Raw genomic sequence first — 22,171 nt, forward strand, 5'->3', positions numbered from 1 at the left:
AAAGTTATTGGACAATTTTTTTTTTTTTCGTAAAGGAGCACTACAGAGTCGTCAGTCAAAATTCATTATCAAAAGTATATTTGAGTTTTAACACACTTTGCGTGGGATTTCTGGATAGTATTAAAAGTAGAGTAATATTCCGTCAGTAGTATATGGATGCTGACTGATTGTGACGTCACCGTATTCTCTCTAGATGAAGACTCAGTTTACATTCAGCGATCCATGAGCGAACACGCTGTCATTTCCCCCCTAGTGAAAGTGGACAGAGTAAGAGTTGTTCGCTATCTGTGGCATAATTAGTGCACCGAAACTTTTAATAACATACACAAGTTTATTAAATACAAAGAGAGAAGTTTACCAGAGAAGGAACAAGGTTAATATTAAAGAAGTGAGCGAGGAAAAGGGCGGGGGGGAATCAGGATCTAGACGCCACGTAGAGGAAGTTATTGTAACGAAGCACCAGTGAACCCTCTTGTGAACTAATGGTCGAAAGTGTGAGGCAAATCGCAGGCGCTAGGTGGTGATGATGGGAGGATCAACTACAGAGGGTGAGATCTGGAGGCCACATAGAGTAGCTAGTGTGTTGAGCACCAGTGAACCCTCTTGAGCTAATGATCGAAGCAATGAAGCAAATAAATATGAGCTATAGTATGTGAAGATTACGAAAGGAAAAACTATACAGGCTGAGTACATACAGAAAGCACTCTACTCAATAGTATTTCTAGACGCCAAACTGAGGTGACTATTGTGAGGATCGGAGTACCAGTGAACCATCCTGTGAGCTAGTGTTCGAAGCAGTGAAGTGTTTATAAGGAGCTACGTGATGCTGAGAAAAGGAGCATGAGGGTGAGTACATAACATCTCTCCTGTTCCATGTTGCTTTCTCTTGTACCTGTTCATGCTATTGATACGTTTAGGGACATGGATATGACGCAAATAGTTCCTTATCACTTTCTAGAGGAAAACTGGGACCTTGAAGAAATTTGTTTGAATGACCCTCGCGTATTACAAAGGCATTAGTTTGAATTATCTTCTTTCATATTATTTCAGATTATTGTTACTGTTATCATCATCATCATCATCAACATCATCACATCATTATCAACATCATCACATCATCATCATCATCATCATCAACATCATCTTCATCATCAATCATCATCATCAATCATCATATCATTATCGCACTATTGTTGTTGTTGTTGTTGTTGTTGTTATTATTATTATTATTATTATTATTATTATTATTATTATTATTATTTTTATTATTATTATTATTACTATTATTATTATCATCATCATCTACATATTCCGATAGCACAATGATATCTACCCAGCACCATTTATTCATTCCCTACTCAAAATGCTACAACCAAGCCCACACCAGCCGACTGAGCCGTCCCCGCAACACACAAAATACTGCCACGTCAGTTTCTAGTAGAGCTCTGTTTACAGGAAACTCTATGTGTTTATGTGAAATGGGTGGGTAGGGTTTATTTTGCACAGTGCAGTTCAGGGATGAGAGACTGGTCATTCCTGCTTTAAAAGTCTGGATTAAGCAGCCTAGACCCGGGCCCTTACGCTACCGATGGGGCAACAGAGGGTTACATAACACACACACACACACACACACACACACACACACACACACACACACACATCTTGTAAAAACTATGTGGGTAAATGATGATAATTGTGTGGTGGGTATATGGGAGTATTTACTGCTGGAATCTGTATGGTGAGACTTACTTAACTCTCTCTCTCTCTCTCTCTCTCTCTCTCTCTCCGTTTTCTGTGATTCCCATTTTCCGTCACAAGCTCCCCCTCCCCCCACTTCCTCCCCTCCCAGTCCTCCCCAACCCTTCTTCCACGCATTTGTTTTTTATTTTTAATACATCTTCCTTACCTTTCTCTCTTTACACCCCCCCCTCTCTCTCCCCCTTTTTTCCTGCCGGGCTTCTACTTTTTTTGTGTGTGCCATACTTATCATCTCATAAAATTAGATATCATAGTCTTCACGGTAACAAAATCCTCGAAAAAAAAAAAAAAACGTTAGGTATTTAGCTGATTTATTTCCTTTGTTCTCTTCTATACTTCTTTCTCCCTCCACCTTACCTTCTCCCCCACCCCTCTCCCTCATCCTCGTCTTCTCCCTTCCTCTCTCCCCCTCCCCCTCCCTCTTATATAATCCATTACCTCTTCCAGTCCCTCTCTCTCACCTATTCCCCTTCCTCTGTCTTCCTCTCTCACATTCTCCTTCTTAACTTTTCCGTGTCTCTCTTTTTCCTTCTATTTCTTTCCCCTTCGCCTCCTCACTATTACCATCCCTCGCTTCTGCCTCCCATCTCCTCCTCCTCCTCCTTCCTTTTCCTCCAGTCTTCCCCTCCTCCTTCCTTTTCCTCCAATCTCACTTTTCCTTTCTCCCTCTTTCACCCTCTCCTCCCCCTGTCTCCTGTATGTCTCTCTGTCTCTACCTCTCCCCTCCCCCTGTCTCCGTCTCTCGTACATATCTCCACTCTATTGTTTCTCCTCTAGCCTCCTCGTCCTCCTTCTTCTCTCGCCTCTCCTTCCTCTCCTCCCACCCCCTTCCTCCCTCCCTCTCTTATCCTCCTCTACCCCTACCTTCCCCTCTCTCCCTCTCTCTCTCTCTCTCTCTCTCTCTCTCTCTCTCTCTCTCTCTCTCTCTCTCTCTCTCTCTCTCTCTCTCTCTCTCTCTCTCTCTCTCTCTCTCTCTCTCTCTCCGTCCTTTCTATTGTCACTTCATTCTGTTTCTCATTCCTTTCCTTCCTTCCCTCATCCTTCCTCCTTTCCGCCCACGTCTACCCTCACCTTTCTCCCTTCTTATCCTTCCACCTTCCTTTCCTCCCTTCTCCCCATCCTCCTCTTCTCTCCCCTCTCCCATTCCCCCACCCTTATCCCCTTCCCTTGTCTCCACCCACACACACTCACTTCCATCTACCACTCCCCATCCCACCCACTCACAATATCATCTCCCAACTCCCCCCTCTCTATCTATCTATCTATCCACCCATAGTACCCTTTCATTTCCCATCCCACTCTTCCATAACTCCCATCCATTAACACCCACCCATCCACAATAGCCTTTCCCATCCCCTCTCCCACCCCGTCCCTACTCCATCCCTCCCCACCCCCATCCCACCAACTCCCCCTCCCTATCACCCACCCAAAGCATCCTCCCTCATTCCCTACCCCTCCCCCCTCCCCCACCCTCCCCTACTCACCCATATGCTTTTCTACTCTCCATCCATACCCCACCCTCGTCCATCTTCCCCCATCCATACCCCAACAATACAGTCACACATTCACCATCCCAGCCCTATCCTCTCCCCCTCACCAATCCACTCACCCTCTCTTCCATCCCTCCCTCCCTTCCTCCCCCTCCCTCACCCACGCACAACAATTCTCCCATACCCCCACCTCCTCACAATACCTTCTTCCATCCCCTCCTTCCTCCTCCCTCTACCCCCACTCCCCTCTCAGTATGCCAAGGTCAGCCTCACATGGCTACACACACATTCGCACATATATAAACATTCTGACAGGCGTATACACAAGCACTTACACACACACACACACACACACACACACACACACACACACACACACACACACACATCAGCATTACACTGGCACAAACAGACAAGGGAACACTCAAGTATGCACTCATGAATACTTGAAATTCAAAGCCCTTGTTCCTTCTGCCATAAAGAGAGACAGAAAAACACAAACACATATATTCTCAGGCTTTTAATACTAAGCCTAAAATTCAAGCTTGATAAATCTACAGGAGGATTATCATGATGCTTTATTTCGTGTATATCTGTCTGTCTCTCCATCTACCTATCTATCCATCTGTCAATCAGTCAATCACTCAATCTATGTCCACTGTGAGTTAGTATTCTTTTGCATATTTACTTTCATGTTATGCTGAGTCTGTCTATATTAAATGGCTATTATGAACATAGAAAATAACATTACTGATCTACAACTTGCAAAATGGTAAAGACAACACATAACCTGAGAGAATCACCAATACTGTCCAATTTTTAGGTGAGTTGGATATCCTGGTATTCTATTTGCTTCTACAAACTACGATTCATTGCTTTCCAGTCAAAGAATGGTGGACTATGATGCTAAGTTCATGGCAATGGTAGTTCCCTCACTATAACTTAGTCCAGAATTTTGTCCTTTCGTTGCTTATTTCACGTAACTGGCGGAAAAAGACGATGTTACGGCTCTACATCCTTTCCATGGCACTTCTTCGTGGTTAGCACAGTATACTGGTTTCAGTCCATTCCTACAACTCAGCAATCAAAATGTAAAGATGGCAATTTTAGGCCAAGTTAAAGAGAAACGATTATAGTTAAGTAATACCTTAGGGTTAGTGGGACTAGGCAAGTCAGCGTGGATAAAAATCAGGGGAGGCAAGTGGCGAGCTGTATCAAGTGGTAAACAGACGCTTGTCCGGGTGTGAGACTTCCTTGTCCTTCTCTCTGAGCCCCTTCAATCCGATGTCGTATTTTCTGCTACTTTCCTACTGCCACAAGGCGGTTTATACTCAAGAAGAATATCTAACGTTCGAGGGATTATTTATGGCTACACGTAACCCACCCATCTTGAAAAGTCTCTTCCAAGCTGAATGAAATCGTCTGGAGAAAGAATAAGCTCGATAAATCCTTGCTGGCGAGGGTGGGTGTGCGTAGGAGTTTTTCATCAATATAACCCATAAAAATCGGCCCCACTGGACGCAGGCGGGTGCTGACGAGAACTTTTATGGCTTATGGTGATGTAAAAATCCCGCCCGTACCCACCCACCTCAGCAAGTAAAAATAAACTAAAATGAATTAAACAGACTTCCACGGCCAAAATTAAGGAATATGAGGCAGCCTTTAAAAAACTTACAATCCAGATTCTTTTATTACACGACGAGTACGACAAAGGGCCTCTCTTAATAGGGATGACGCAGCAGCAAGGTCTATGGGAGTAATTAGAAGCGGTATTATGTGCTGTGAGGAGGCTAGTGTTGATAACGATGATGGGGATGAGGTCAAACATAGGATGATGATGATGGTGATGGTGATGGTGATGATGACGATGATGGTGATGATGTGAATTAAAGCATGACCTTTTTTACTCGGAATATTAATCACAGTTCTTATTTTTTTCTAAGCCTGACCTACATAAAGCAAAATTTTCAATGGTGAGGAACATGATGATGATGATGATGATGATGATGATGATGGTGGAAAGAAAAAATATGTAGATCCAAAGTCAGGTTGAAGGACGAGGGAGGTGGGTATATGAGGGAGGGTGGCGTGTGATGGAAGGATGAGTAATTAATGGGTAGGAGCAGAAACGCCTGAGATTTTTTTTATATTTGTGAACTAGTCAAGAAAGAGATGGATAGATATGGAACGGCATTTCAGTTTTACAACTTAGAGAGAGAGAGAGAGAGAGAGAGAGTGTGTGTGTGTTAACCCTTTCACGGCTAGTTCTCTCATCTGAATAATATTGTGTGTGAAAGGGGGAATACAGCGCACCTTTTTGACCTTCCAACCCTTCCCTACACCCTACACACACACACACACACACACACACACACACACACACCTGTTCAGACACCCACACGATCATATAAGCACAACTCTCAATTCATGAACCATGAATGTGCATAAACGAGCTAGCATACAGATTTTCTCTTTGCATGCACAATAATGTCGAAGCATCATGATACAAAGGGCCATATTCTCCGAGACTCATAAGGGTTTCTGTTATATCTTCCCCACTTGTTTATAATCTGCACATGACGTGTTTATGTTTCCTTGTTTGGTGGTTTTAGAAGGGCAGGATGTCATTCAGGAACTAAACAGAATGGTACGTCATGGTTAAAATAAAACAATGAAGATTCCTCACGTTCTGAATGAGTCCTGGAGGTTGGACTCAGACGAGGAGCTACACATGGGGGTGAAACATACCCTGAGTCCACTTGGGAGTCAAACCTCTTCATATTTCCCTTCACCTCACCATGGGGAAGGATCCTGGTCCGACCCTGGTGAGGTGCTGTCTATCACAATGGGGCGCTGGTTCTCTACACGGTGTATTTTCTTTTCTGTGCTCGTAGGACGGCTTGCCTGTGGTTAACGGGTTTGTTCGGCCAGAGAGACCGGGGTTAAGCAACAGTAAAAGAAATAACTGGATTTTTTTTTTAACCCTTAACCCCTTCAGTACAATGACTGTTTTCCATTTAATTCTTGCTACCACCAGGAGATTTTCATTCAGCTCAAGACAGCACCCATGCAGAAAATGAGTTGTGATGCTGTGAGTGTGGCGAGGTGTTGTTTGGTGGTGTGTTGGTGTGTAGTTTCCGTAGAGTGTTGTGGTGATAGTAGTGTTTGTCCGTTTGTTTCATGTGTTGGTGGTTGAGTGAGTCTGTGTGCTGTTAGTGTGCTGTTCAGGCAGTGTTCTTTTTAATTGTGATGGTCAGATTCTATGCCTGTATGGGTAGTAGCTTCGAAGTGTGATTGGTAGTATGTTGACCTTCGGAAGATAATAAGTAATAATAGTAGTAGTAGTAGCAGTAGTAGTAGTAGTAGTAGTAGTAGTAGTAGTAGCTGCAACCGAAGGCCCACCTGAACGTGAATCTAGTGGACTGCAGGCCGAACCACTCCTTCCACAGTTCACCATCCATCTTTCGGGGGATAAGGAGGTGACTGAGGGAAGTCTGTATAACCAGAAACCTCCACCGACCGGTCATATCAGTGCCACCACATGAAGGCGTCCCTCTCCAGCGCCAGGATAATGAGTAAACAGTGTGGGCTTGTGGTAGACTCAACAGGAAATAGCACATAAGCACTGAGGAGGCCCTGCAGGTGGTTAGAGGGGGTGTGAGGGGAGGGGTAAATACCGTAGTCACGAGCTGTACAGAGTTGTCATTTCCGTCAAAGTTTTAGAAAAGGGTGATAGTCCATGATTCGGCTGGACACCTTGATGATAGTTCTCAATTTCTGCTGTCGCTTTTTTCCTGTTTTCTGGCTTTGTATCTCTTTATTTTCCTGTTTTTTGGATTCATACCTAAATACATTTTCCCGTTTTTGGATTCGTATCTAAGTATATTCTCCTTTTTTTGGATTTATTCTTATTTATTTTCCTATTCTTGGATTTATACCTACATTTTTTTCCTGGTTTGTGGATTCATACTTAAATATATTCTTCTTCTCTTGGAATTATAACTCTATATACTTCCGTGTTTTTAGACTCATATCTATATCTTTTCATATCTTTGGATCTATACCTATATGTAGTTTTCCCTGTTTTTTTGGATTAATACCTACATATTCCCATTTTGTACTCACACCTACATATATTCCTGTCTTTGGATTTATCATTTTTTTTTTGTTTCATTGCCAGACGCCATGTATCCCAAACAGGGTGGCCAAGGGCTTAAAGTTAATTGGTTTTTAGAATTATACCTATATATATTTTTTCCAGTTTTTGGATTCAACTCTTCCACTTACAGACATTTGAGAGTAGTAGGATCCTGGCGCTGCTGGAGACGACAGAGTGAATGAAAGGGTTAATTATATCATATAGACTTAAGAACTACACGTGGACCCGAAGAAGCTCATGTGATACCCTTTTTAATTATAGATCTGTGTGGCAAGAATGTGTTTAGCTTTTTTAGTAACTGCAGCTAAAAGTTAAGATTATTTTATAGCTTGTACAGTAGAAATTATGTTAAACTTCATAATTAGGTATGTGTATTATGGGAAAGTGAAGCAAGTGTAGCCAGGGTGAAGGCAAGGGTGAAGCAAGAGTGAAGCAAATGAAGCAAAGGTGATGCAAAGGAGGCAAGGGTGATGCAAATGAAGCAATGGTGAGGGAGAAGGGAGTGAAAAGGTCTGTACTTAACGTGGTTCAGTACCGGTGTAGTGGCTTGTAAGTGGTAATGAGGTGGTATGTTTCTCTCTCTCTCTCTCTCTCTCTCTCTCTCTCTCTCTCTCTCTCTCTCTCTCTCTCTCTCTCATTAATCTTGGGCAGGACAAAGACGTCAGTAAGTTCAAGGACATAGGAGGAGGAAAGAGAAGAGGAGGAAGAAGAAGAGGAGGGGAGGAAAGAAACTGAAATGAGGAGAAGGAGGAAAAGAAGGAAGAAGAGAAGGAGGAAGAAGAGAAGGAGGTGGAAGAAGAGGAGGAGAAGGGGAATTGTTATGCAGATCGATAGGCACGTTAAGATCGTTGAAGGACAAGTAGATTGATGGGTAGACAGAAGATACGAAAAATAGTAGAATGGTAATGGTAGTTAAGTTTTTATGTGGGTTCGTAGGCAACATAACATACTATTTAAACCATCATCCATTCCATTCATTTTCTCATAAGTGGCGTAGGGATGCGGAATAAAGTTACTTAGTCCTGATAAATTAATGTGAGTGACCAGTCCTTCGTCCCTGAGTGGCATTGTGTGAATGATAAACCCCAACAACTTTTTGATGTAAACTATTATAAAAAAGATCTAATTCAAGCGTCTTAAGCCACTAAACCGCCCCTCGTCCATTTGGTTATGTAATTACCTGTCAGTGTAGTTAGATGATTTCGTGATCTAAAAAAAAAAAAAAGGTCTGCACTACATCGAGTGCATGGATGGTGGGGGCCCTCCTTTACTTTCTGCATCATCCGTCTCTTTCTATCCCTAGTCAGTTTTCTTCCTCGTCCAACTTTTATTCACCATATATTCACATAACTTCAATTTCCTCCTTTTCACAGTATCAGTCTTCCACATCAAGTGAATGGATGGTGGGGGCCCTCATCTACCTCTTGCATCATCCATATGTTTCAGTCCTTCCTCAGTCTTCTTCCTTACCCAACTTTCATTCCTCGTATATTCACACAACTTTAAATTTTCTCATATCCTCAAAGTCATTCATCTCACCAAGTACAGTACTAAATAGAGTTGAACCGTACTGTCAGTTTCACCTGTAAAGTTTCATAACATCAACGACGGGAAGAAATTGAACATTATGTAAACTTTTAGCGCCGAAAAGTGGAGCTTCTCTCTCTCTCTTTCCCCACCCCTTCTTGCGCCGAAACGTGTCAGGTCGCCGAAGTCACCTAACGCCACCACAACAAACCACCGACAAGGCCCCGTAAAAAAGGTTAGGCTTTTTTTCGGCGGTGATTGGTTTTTGGCGACTTGTTGACACCTGATTTGTCGCACGTGTTTATGTTTATATTTATCAGCGTTTTTTTTTTTATGTTTATCGTTTATTTTTGTGTTTATCAGTGTAATTCTAGATATATATTTTTTTCTATTATTTTTGTGGCTAACCTCTTCATTACGATAACTTTGAATAAATACATATTCAGCACACAGGATAATCGCATACTTGGTTAATCGTACAATTTTGCAGTATCACACACTTTGGATGATTGCACACTTTGGATAATTACACACTTTGGGTAATTACACACTTTGGATAATTGCACTTTGGATAATTGCACACTTTGGATACTTCCACACTTTGGATACTTGCACACTTGGGGTAATTGCACACTTTGGATAATTATATACTTTGGATAATTATATACTTTGGATAATTGCATACTTTGGATAATTGCATACTTTGGATAATTATATACTTTGGATAATTGCATACTTTGGATAATTATATACTTTGGATAATTGCATACTTTGGATAATTGCACACTTTAGATAATTATACAGTACACTTTGGATAATTGCATACATTGGATAATTATACACTTTGGATAATTATACGTTTTGGATAATTGCACACTTTGGATAATTACACACTGGATAATTACACACTTTGGATAATTACACACGTTAGATAATTACACATCTTGGATAATTATACACTTTGGATAATTACGCACTTTGGAGAATGATATATTTGACGGTGAGGGACGACAAACTTATTAAAATAAATAAATAAATAAGTAAAGTAATAATCACAGTCAGAGGATTAAAGAAACTAGCGTAGTAAAGCCTGAGTATTCCAGTGAAAATATAAACAAAGCAAAATGGGCCTCTTGGGTACGGTATTCAGGTAACCAGATACGCGGACCTCCAAAACTACTACTCGCCAGGTCCTCAGCCTCCGTCTATAAATTTCACCCGAGCCTCGTCATACCACTGGATACTTAGCATTAGGTGCGTTGAAATTTCTGGATTGGAAGGATAAGTATTTTAGTCTGCATTAAAAAGTAAGATAGGTACTTTTGGTTGCAGTGAAATTTCTTGGGGGGGAGTAGGGTAAATTTACAACATTCAGACGGGGTGGATGATGCTAGGAAGAATGGCTGCTGGACACACACACACACACACACACACACACATACACAGGTACTGACACTAGTAGGTAAAGGGTAGGAGGAAGAGGTAGAAGAAAGTTGGGTCGAGGAATTGAAATGAGAGGTGTAAAAAATAAATATGAAAGGAATTTCGTTGTGGAAGGTTCTGAAGGATTAAATTCTACAAGGACACACACACACACACACACACACACACACACACACACACACCACCTCCCTTCCTCTCTCCTTAACTCCTTTCTCCTCTCTCTCAAACACATTCTCCCTTCTCTCCTCCCTTGCCTTCTACCTGCCTTACCCTTTGGTCCTCCTGATTATCACAGCTGCCTCTCTCCCACCACATACCTGCCTCTCCCTGACACACCTGCCTCACCTTTCTCTGTTGCTCCCTCTCACATCTACATGCCTCTCTCTCTCTCTCTCTCTCTCTCTCTCTCTCTCTCTCTCTCTCTCTCTCTCTCTCTCTCTCTCTCTCAATCAATCAAGCAGTTTAACAAAAGCATTTCTCAACACGTCCCATTTTCTCATCAAATCCTGTTTCTTTCTTGGTCTTCCTCTACCCCTACTCCCGGCTTTCGCTTTCCCTTGATGTCCTAAAAAGCCTGTCCTGCTCAGTCTGTTTTAACCCTTGTTTTTTTTTTTTCCTATCAGTAATTTTCACCAACAACTATATTATTATTATTAATATTATTATTATTATTATTATTATTATTATTATTATTTTTATTATTATAATTGTTGTTATTGTTGTTGTTGTCATTATCATTATTATTTGTAGTAGTAGTAGTAGTAGTAGTAGTTGCAGTGGTAGTGGTAGTAGTAGTAGTAGTTGCAGTAGTAGTAGTCGTAGTAGAATCTTCGTGTTTCTTGTGTACTTTCTCCATTCTTTAATTTCACGTTTTTCCCGCTTCTTTTCATTGATTTGATTAGATTCTTCGTTTTCATTTCTCTCTTTCTCTCTCTCTCTCTCTCTCTCTCTCTCTCTCTCTCTCTCTCTCTCCAGAACACATTAATTTTACGAATCCTTTCTCTTCTTAAATGTTTCAGATTTTCCCTTTTTCTTTTCCTCCATTTTCTTTCTCCTTCAGTCCGACCCCTTGTCACGTTTTCTTTATATACACTCAAAGATCATAACCTCTCCCTTTGCTCTGTCTCTCGTCTCTTTCTGTCTATCTGTCTGTCTATCTGTCTATTAGGCTAGAGGGAGAATAGGATGAGAGGAAGAGACGCGATACAGAGAGGGAGGGAAGGGAGGGGGAGAGGGAAGTAAGGAGAGAGGGAGAAATGCGGAGGGAAGCAGACGCGACGGGGGAGGGAGTAGTTATTATGGAGACAAATGGCGTCTGAATGAGAGAGAGAGAGAGAGAGAGAGAGAGAGAGAGAGAGAGAGAGAGAGAGAGAGAGAGAGAGAGAGAGAGAGAAACACAGACAGCCACACAGATACACAAAGAAAGACAAACAGACAGACACCTTACTGCCAATATCGAACCTGGGACTCTTAGGTGTGAGCCAGGCAGCATACCGCTACACCACGACCAGGTAAAAGTTATATCACGTTGTCGTAATCTTGTGTAAAGTACAGGTTTTTCCCTTCAACAGACAGATAGGCAGAAAGAGACTGAAGAAGAGAGAGAGAAAGAGAGAGAGAGAGAGATGAAGGTAGACACAAGCTGGTTGAAGAAGGTCTGCGGGGGTGTTTGGGGTAAGGTAGAGTTGTGGTGGAGACTGGGGGGTTTGGAGGGGGGTGAGGGGGCAAGAAGGTGTGGAGGGGTTCAAGGTTAGGTTAGCTCCCCATCCCTCACTGGCAAAGATGACCCTCACGTTGTGGCTTGTCCCTATTGCATGGGGTGGGGAAAGGGAGAGGGAGGGGAGGGGAGGGAAAGAGAGGAAGATGGAAAGACGGGAAGGAGGATGTAAAGGGAGAGGAAGCAGGGGAGAAGGAGAGGTTGCAGGGTGGAAGGGATGAGGAGCAGGATAGAGAGAAGGCAAGGGTTGAGGGATGGGGAGGGGAAGATAGGCAGAAGGGAGAAGGAAGGGAGATTAGGAGAAAGGATGAGGAAGGAGAATAAAAGAGGAAGAGGAAGGGGGAGAGGGAAGGAGAGATACTGGAGAAGGAAAGGGGGTGAAAGGAAAGAGAGGGGGGAGAGGGGGAGGAAAACGTATGGGGAGAGTAAGTGGGGGAAGGGTGAAAAGAGAAAAATGAAATGGGGAGAATGGAGAATACTAAAAAGGAGATGGGTAGATGAACAAAAAAGAGAGAGAGAGAGAGAGAGAGGGCGATAGGGAAGGCTGTAGGAGAGGAATGAAAAGAAGGAAGATGGAGGGAGAAGAGGATAGTAGGAGTGAAGATGACAATTTTTTTTATTAAACTCTTGCCACCACCAGACGATTTTATTCAGCTCAGCGTCGATCTCTCGTAGTGGAAGGGGTTAGAAAGGAGTCCCCCTCAACACCCACAAGACGATAAGGTTTTTAAAATATTTCTTCTTGTTAACCCCAGGAGTCAGTAATCTGGTTCTCTTCAGACGATTTTCCTCAGTACAGAAAAGACATGTCCAAGAATAAGCGGCTGGAGAAGAAGAAGAAGAAGAGGGAGAGGGGAATACTAGATGGAAATAGGATTTAGTAGGAGAGGAAGAGAAAGGGAGAGGAGAGGGTTTGGAGGAGGGTGAGAGGTGTGAGAAGGAGCGAGAAGGAAGGGTTAGGAGGAGGAGGAGGAGAGAGAGAGAGAGAGAGAGAGAGAGGGAGAGAAGAGAAGGGAGGAGGGGTTAGTAACAGAAAGAGAGGAGAAGGGAGGAAGGGTTAGTAGCAGAGAGGGAAAAAGATGATGGGGAAGGTAAGGAGAAGAAGGGGAGAGGGATGAGAAGGTAGGTAAGGTTGGAAAGTGTGACGGAGAAAGGGAGAAGAGTCAGGGGCAGGATGGAAAAGGAATGGAATGGGAAAGGGAGAATGGTTAGGAGGAGGGAGGAAGAGGAGTGAGAATGAAGGGAGGGAGATAAGTAAGGGGAAAGGATGCAGGATTAGGAGCAGGGAATGGGAGGTGTGAACGGAAGGCCAGATACGTGAGAAGAGGGAGGGAGGTAAAGGAAAAATGGAAACGATAAAAACATGACAGGAAAGAAAGCATCCAGGTTGAAGGGAGAGGAAGAAAGATGCTAACCAGTGGATGAAGGTAATACTGGAAAGCAGAACTAACGAAAGGGGAAGGAAAGTAGGATGAGAATGAACAAAAAAGGACATAGTGGGGATGGATGAGATGAGGGAGTAGAGGCAGACGAGGAAAGAAGAGGGTGTGGAAGGTACTAAGGGTTAAATAGGTGAGAGTGTTGGCTATCAATATTTGTCAGTCCATTGGAAAGGTCCGTCAGGCACCACCATGTAACTTGAACGACCATAGAGAAGAGTTAGTTGTCAGCATGCATAGATGGATTTTTCCCAACTGTGTCTGAATAATTATGAGGTACAGATTACTAATAGCTCTTCAAATATTGTGGATGTTGATTAAGAGCCTTGCCAGACTGCTTTTTGCGACTGATGCAGGTTATGATACACGAAACGGGATGCTGGCCCCCGAGTCACGAACCATCGATGTGAAGTTTCGTGCACATTCACTGTGGTGTATAGTTACCAAATAGTAAGGCGCTAGAATGTTATACAGGACACTCGATCAAAAATATTATTGCACATTTCACCTGCAACACTTTGACTCCAGTGAAAGTTGATATTACCTAATCCTCAGTATTCTAACCCTGATTTTATGATGGTGATGATGATGATACTGATGCTAATTATGCTCAATATCACTTCCTAGTGATATTTTCTATCATATTCGCGGTAAGTATTGTTATTACACACATATTCACATAAAAACTCATTATGCTTCCTTGGACATCGCGAGCTCTCTTCCGGCTAGAGAAGTTGGACAGAGGTTGTGTATTCACCCGTGTCTGTCTGTATGCAAGATATCTCAAAAAGTTGTTATAGGATTTCAATAAAATTTGGTGGATATATGCGCAGTGAATGAAAGAAGATTTTATTAGATTTTGAGGTGGATCTGAACTTGATTAATTGTTCTTGTGTTGGTCCTAAGTTATTATTTCAGATCTGTTTCAGTTTCATAAAACAGATTTCCATAATCTTAACAATAATCACACATACATACATACATACCCACATACCCACACACCTACATACATAAATACACACATACATACGTGTATAAATACATACATACATACATAGAGATAGACAGCCAGGCAGCCATACATATAGATAAAAAGATAAACAGCCAACGACCCAGACAGGCAAACGAACACCAAGACAGAAAGAAGACAGACAGACAGACAGACAACCAGAGCCAAAAACATAACGTCCTTGCCTACGGTAATAAAGCACAAATAAGGTCCTCAAGGTGAAGGGGTTAATGGAGACTCTCTGTATACTCTTCTACCTGCTTGATCTTTCCTGTGCTGAATATTATCATTACAGCGATGGTCAGAAAGAGAACAGATAGATAGAGAGATAGATAGATGGGTAGATCGAAAGATAGGCTGACTGGCTGATTGGAAGACGGACAGACATCACATATAAAACTAGACAGATAGATAGATAGATTTAGTGTGAGAGAGAGAGAGAGAGAGAGAGAGAGTGAATTTTTAGCTTGCCACTGCTGTGTTCACGCAATTTTAGTCAACCCAGGAGAAATAGTTGGTAGAGAAAGCCATAACCTTGAACAGCCTCCTCTTCCACCTTCCCCCATGGCAGACCACTGTCGTATGTGTCCTGCTGACCAAGTTGTATTTGACATGCAACCCTGCGAGACGATAGGTGAGGAGATTAACACCTGGAGTCACGACAGGATCCGTTTTTCTCCCTCACTGTCCACGATAAGATGATAAGGACAAGGTTTTAGAAGGTGAAAAATGACACGAGACACTGATGATGATGAGAGCTTAGAGTGCCTTATTCTAGCTGGCAGTGAAGGTTATATTTGGCGTAGGATTTCGTAGTCATTGTCTCAGGATAATAATAAAAATCTATCTATTGCCAGACGCCTCAATCCCGTAAGGGGTGGCCACAAACAAATCGCCTCCATGTCTCCCTGTCCAATGCCACTTCACTGCCTTGCTCACAGCTCACATCCCCCCTCCCTCTCATATACCTCTCCGTTCTATCCCTCCACCTCATCCTCAGTCATTTCATTATAATATTCGATTACTACTACTACTACTGATAATAATAATAATAATAATAATAATAATAATAATAATAATAAAAGCTAACAGGAGTACTAAGGGAAAAAATATAATGTCTCTTAATTTCGCGACCGCCAACTTATTCCATTTTTTTTTCTAAACAATTTATTAAGTCTGTGGGATAACAAAACCAGCGCTAATAAAGGGAAAAAAAGGGAAATAAAGGAGAGAGAGAGAGAGAGAGAACACATTATCACTACCATTAAAGAAAACGGGGAGAGGGTAAAGAAGAGGAAGACCTTCAGCAAGTTACTTTCGCTAAATACGGGTTGCGTTGTGGATAATGATGTGTCGATGTAATGTATGTGATACGGGTTATGTAATGGAGGGGGGGCGGTTTTGTAGCCGAGAGAGAGAGAGAGAGAGAGAGAGAGAGAGAGAGACAGAGAGACAGAGACAGAGACAGAGACAGACAGACAGAGAGACAGAGACAGAGAGAGAGACAGAGAGAGATTATGATAGCCTTTTAAATGGTAATAGCAATAGTACCCTTTCCCCTGCTTGCCTATCATTAGTAAGTAAATCAGCATCAACATAGTAGTGGTAGTAGTAACAGTAGTAGTAGTAGTAGTAGCTGCAACTCGAGGCTCATAACCCGGTGGACTGAAGGCTGAGACTCTCTTGCCGCGGTCCACCATCTTCCTTTCATGGGATAGGGAGGATGCTGAGGGACGTTTATATAGCAGGGTAGGGGAATAGCTCTTTTATATCAATGCCACCGGGTGAAGGCCTTCCCCTCTAGGTTTCAACGTCAATAGAATCATGAAAACTATTCTCTGCCTCTCACCTCCTTTCCTCCAACATGTCTCCAAGATCATTTATCTCTCCACTTTTTCTCCAAAGTGGTTTCAAAATTGACTGTCCAATCCTCCTCTCCCCTCCTTTCCTCCAACATGCTTCCAGACACCATATCTCTCCACCCTTCCTCCAAGATTATTTCAAAACTGTGTCTCCAATCTTTCTCTTATCTCGCTTCCTCCAGCATACATCCAGAACTGTTTATCTCTCCACTTTTCCTCCAAATGGTTTCAACATAGTCTCTCCAATCCTCTTCTCTCCTCCTTTCCTCCAACATGTCTCAAAACAAAATTCTCGCTCCTCTCTCCACTCCTCCTCCAAAATACTTTCAGAACTCTCCAATCTTCCTCCAGCAAAGCAAAGCAAGAAAGGAGAGTAAAAAAGAAAGTGATTAACAACGAGGAATTACTGTAGAGCATAAGGCACCAATGATTTCCCAGCGATGTAATATTCCTCCAAGTTTATTTTCTTTTTTGAGTGATTGATGCGACGTCAGACAATTTCGTTAGCAATCAGTGTAAGATCTTTGGGGCTGTAAAGTCATGCGAACTTGAGAAATCTTACGCATTTCTATATATTCCCGACCGAATTTATAAAGAGCAAAAATAAGATATACAGAAATTTCTTACGATGGTGGGTGAATGATGAAGGAAAAAAATTATTCCTAAATCAGAATTCCTTGGCAATTTAAGTATACACAATTCCAGATGTAAATATTGATTCATTTCACTGCAGTAGGTAACGACAAGGTGAGCGATGACCTTTGAAAACCTGTGAATGGATTTATTTGGCTTATTACACCTTACTGTCCTGTTTTGCGTTATATAAATCCTTCTAACTTCTGACTCTTCATAGATAACGTACAAAACTATATTAACCAGCCATACCTAAAAATAAATCGCTAAGGAAGAGGTGCTAGGGAGCTTCCTTACCCGATGGGAATATGGGCCTTAACCAGCAGTGCATCATCCCGAAAGGAACGGATCTTTAATTTCGCTCTCTGTTTTCTTGTTTTTATTTTTTTCTTGGAGGGAACAATCTTACGGACTTCTGGCCTTTGGTTCCTTCTTTCTTGAAAAAAAAAGAGAAAGAAAAGAACACAGTGGGGAAAGTAATATGAATAACAACGACCAGGACGATTACAAAGACGATTTTTTACATGGTTTAAGTTTACCCCAAGAAGCAGGTGAGAAATATACCATGGTCTTCAAGCCGGGAACCATTACATTAGACCATTAGGCGTCCATTTGCTGGGAATATGGTTACCTCTCAGTGTAGCCAATGGTTTCTTAGGATACAGAAAACCACTTGAATTGTCACACAGTATAGCATCACCAGAAATCAGTACAACATCAGGTGAATGGATGGTGCGCCTCCCTACCTACCACTACCTTGTACTTTAATAATGGGCCTCCGCTGGATGCCCTTAAGGCCTCCAGGTTCCCAGTGGAGTGAGGGGAGGGGGTGGTGATGGCTCCTTCTGGCTTCGTCCTTGCCAATGACTGAGTAATTTGCATGTGGGTGGTGTGTCCCTGTGTGGTAGGGGCCCATAGGCAGCCACCCAGCTCCCTCCCCTGAATAAGGTCGCGAGAAAGTGAAGGCTTGGAAATTGAAAGAGGCGGTGGCCGAGTCGGTAGAGAGGTAGTCTGCTGTCCGAATGAATGTAGGTTCAAATCCCGCAGGTGAACGGAACAGTTTAAAGATTTGAATTTCGCTAGACTTTGCCGATCTACCATAAGACCCTCCGACATGTCGTAAAAACACCCCCTCTATTACCAATACACCAGTCCAATATGAGATTCCTTTGCGTGTATTCAATATGGACGGTGAGTATTAGCGCTAAAAAGGTGACATGTGTAGGTGTATAGTACGTGGGAGCACCGCTAGGCCTCAGGAAAGGGGATTAAACCTATGCCCAGAGATGAAAATTAAAAAATATATATTTATCCGAACAGTACTTGATTTCAGCATATTACAGTATTTTTTTTCAAGGAGGGTCTAGGTAAGGTTGGGTCCGTCTGTCAGGCTTAGATTAGATTTAAGCTAGTCCTATTTTTGTTAGATTAGGCTAGGTTAGGCGAGTGTGAGTTTGATTAGCTTACGGTTAAATACATCATCAACAACAACAACAACAACAACAATAATAATAATAATAATAATAATAATAATAATAATAATAATAATAATAATAATAATAGGGATAACTTGGCAGGTCAGGGGTGTTACATCGGCGGGGTTGGGGTAGGGGCGTACTGCGTAGAATTGTGAATAAGGATGAGATTGGAGTATTGCGCAGTGAGGGTTACGTAAAAGAAAGAGAGAGAGAGAGAGAGAGAGAGAGAGAGAGAGAGAGAGAGTTATATAAATTTATAGACCACGCAAACGTTATGGGACGTTCTAAGTGGTCCAGCTTTCAAATTAACTGAGAGAGAGAGAGAGAGAGAGAGAGAGAGAGAGAGAGAGAGATCCTTTTGAAGACCCAAGGACGTCATTTCTGAAACAAAGGACATAAAGTGTACATAATTCCAAGGTAATTCGTCAGGAGGGGGAAAATACCCACCTCAAACGCAGAGGCGAACAGGAAACCGAATATATTTTCCTACAAGTTCATGGTATGTCTCTTTTTTTATACGTATGGACAGAAAAAGAGTTTGGAGAAGGGAAAGAAAAGGGCTTTGTAAAATAAGATGGCAGGTGAAGGAAGCAGGGATAAAAATAAGAAGGAAAATAAGGAGTAAGTGACCGAAGGAAGAGGAAATGTAAGAAACGTAAGTGGAAAATAATGAAAATAAGAGGAAACGAAGAAGTGTTGACGGAAACTGAGGAAAAAAAATAAATAGATAAATGAAAAAAAAGTGATAGAAACAGAAAGTAAAAAAAGAAAAAAAAACGGGAAACAGGGAAAAATAAGAGGAAAAACAGGGAAGGGCTGGGGGCATAGGGAGGGGGGACGCTTCTCTTCCTACTTTTGGCAGACAGATAATAACTTAAAATATTCTTGTAACAGAAAACCAACTTTTTTTTTTTTTCACTTTAGTTGTATGCAATGAAACTCGTAAGTAAATGTTAATCATAGAGTCAATTCAGTGAAGAGAATTCCAGAGAATTGGTTTTATAGAATTTAGCAGAGTCAGCATAAATTCCAACTTGTGACAATCCAGCTAGAAATCACGCACAGCCCCCCACCCCCCCACTTCCAAAATGCTGGATCCGGCCCTGTAAAAATAAAGAGCAATATGACGAGAATATAGAGGACGAAAGCCGAGACGAACCTGTGAGAATTTTTATTGATAAAGTTAAAGTGATAGTCTGGTAATCCGTAAATCTTTCATTCTTTCAGTAACATGGCATCTTATTTCAATTTTATCTTATTTTCGGCTGGCGATTTTGTTCAGCTTAGAAAAGACTCATTTTATTATTATTTTGAGTTTATAGACTAGAAGAAGTTATTGAAGTGTTGTTGTTGTTGTTGTTGTTGTTGTTTTGTTGTTGTTGTTGGTGGTGTTGGTGGTGGTGGTGGTGGTGGTGGTGGAGGTGTTGTTGTTGTTATTGCTTTTGTTGCTGCTGCTTAATCCCGGTCTATCTGGTCGAGTAGACCCGTCGACCACAAGTAAATAGCTATGGGATCGTCCTACATGTACAGCATAGTGCATACACCGTGTAGGGAGCTGGTGCCTCCCTGCAGTAGACAGCTTCTCACCAGGGTCTGAGTAGGGTCCTTCCCACGACGAGGTGCAGGGAAATATGAGAAGGTTTGGCTTCCGGGTGGACCCCGCAGTTACTCAGCTCATCCCGGCGTGCGCAGCGCCACCACGTGAAGTCTCCTTGTCAGCGTCGGCATTGAAATTAATGTGCAGAAAATTGCAATGTGCAAAACAAATCGCTAAGGAAGAGGCGTTGCGAAATCATCACCACCACCTGTACTACAACCCACAAAATTACCCTCACCTGAAAATTCATACACTTAAAAAACAAACAAACAAACAAAGACTATCATTGCCATCGACTCCATACTGACTTCTGACATCAGGCTGGTGGGGTGGCAAAGACGCTCCCACTTAACCTACTCAGCCCAAGGACCTCACTCACTCTCTCTCTCTCTCTCTCTCTCTCTCTCTCTCTCTCTCTCTCAAGCTGAATAAAATCGTCCAGTAGCTGCAATAAACTAATAGCTAATAATAATAATAATAATAATAATAACAATAATATAATAATAATAATAATAATAATAATAATAATAATAATAACAATAATAATAAAGGAGAAAAGTAATGTTTCACCCATGTCCCAGTCCACCCAGTAGTAAATTGGGGACCTGGGTGTTACAAAGATGGTTGTGGATTGTAAGGGAAGACTGGGACTGAAAAAAAAATGATAATTCATTTTAATGACCCCGTGCAGTTGATGGGTATAGCTCTTTTTCTTTTTCTTTTATTTCTTCTTTTCCTCCTCCTACTCCTTTTCTTCTTCTTCTCTCCTCCTCCTCCTCCTCCTCCTCTTCTACTTCTTCTTCTTCTTCTGTTCCTCCTCCTCCTCCTTTTCAGCCTTTCCTATGAAATTTCCATGTCAGTTTTTCCTTGCTGCATGGTGGTCCTTCTCACTTTTTCCTGCCGGTTTTAACTGGAGGGTTTGGAGGCGGGGGGAGCCTTCTTGCCCTACTATCCTTATCCTTCAGAATGTAGAATTAGATCTCGTAGTCATAGTCTTCCCTGTAACAAGCAGCCTCGAAAGGACCATAAGATCTCTTGCTGTTTGCTTTCCTTCGTATTCCTTTGTATTCCTCCTCCTCCTCCTCCTTCTCCTCCTCCTTCTCCTCCTCCTCCTCTTTCTCCTCCTTCCTTCCTTCCTTCCTTCCATCACGCAGGTAGGTGGGTGAAGGAGGGGAAAGTTAGTGTAGTCTGCCCAAATTTCCATCCTTCCTTAGTGCTTCTTCTTCCTCCTTATCGCCTCCTCAAGGATGGTATTACGCGGCTGACCTTGGCTTCCTCACAGTTGGGTTTTACTGACTTTTTTTATTAGGTTTTATTGTATACAGGCAAACCGGATCCACCTTTACTGCATGGGCTTTACACATGCAGGTTGTCTCAGTATACCTTGATTTTGTTTTTATCACTGTCCTTCCTTGATTTTTTGTTTTCTTTTTTGGGTGTCTGTTTGTCTGTCTGTCTGTCTGTATGTCTTTCTGTGTCTGTCTCTGTTTGTCTGTCTGTCTGTCTGTCTGTCTGTCTCTCTCTCTCTCTCTCTCTCTCTCTCTCTCTCTCTCTGTTTGTGTGTGTGTGTGTGTGTGTGTGTGTGTGTGTGTGTGTGTGTGTGTGTGTGTGTGTGTGTGTGTGTGTGTGTGTGTGGTGTATATGTGTTTGTGTATCTGTGTAAATATTTTCCTATCTAAAACATCCCTTTTTTAACATTCCTCTTCCACTTCATTTTAATTTCTTTTTTGGATGGCAATTTTTTGTCTCTGCGTTTTTTTTTATGGAGGCAAATCAATTTTTTTTTTAACTTAAGATATATATATACAGGTTCCCTAACTACGCGTTTTTAAAATCAGGATCCATATTTATTTTCCTCTTTTTAATTTTTTTTTTTTTTTTTCAACATGAGGCCTAAGGTGATGGCTACTCCTTAAAGATGAGGATATTTCTTTTTCGTATTAAATTTTTGCTGTCTTCAGGTCAAGGACGTTTTTGTCTTATTGTTATCGCTAGGGAATGTTGCTTATCTTCGGACAGACTCTTTGAACAGGAGGAGACGGATAGATAGATAGATGGA

The sequence above is a fragment of the Coenobita brevimanus genome, chromosome 28 (assembly GCF_032717465.1).
Source record: "Coenobita brevimanus isolate Jiangsu-jjx chromosome 28, ASM3271746v2, whole genome shotgun sequence".
In the NCBI taxonomy this organism is placed as follows: Eukaryota; Metazoa; Arthropoda; class Malacostraca; order Decapoda; family Coenobitidae; genus Coenobita; species Coenobita brevimanus.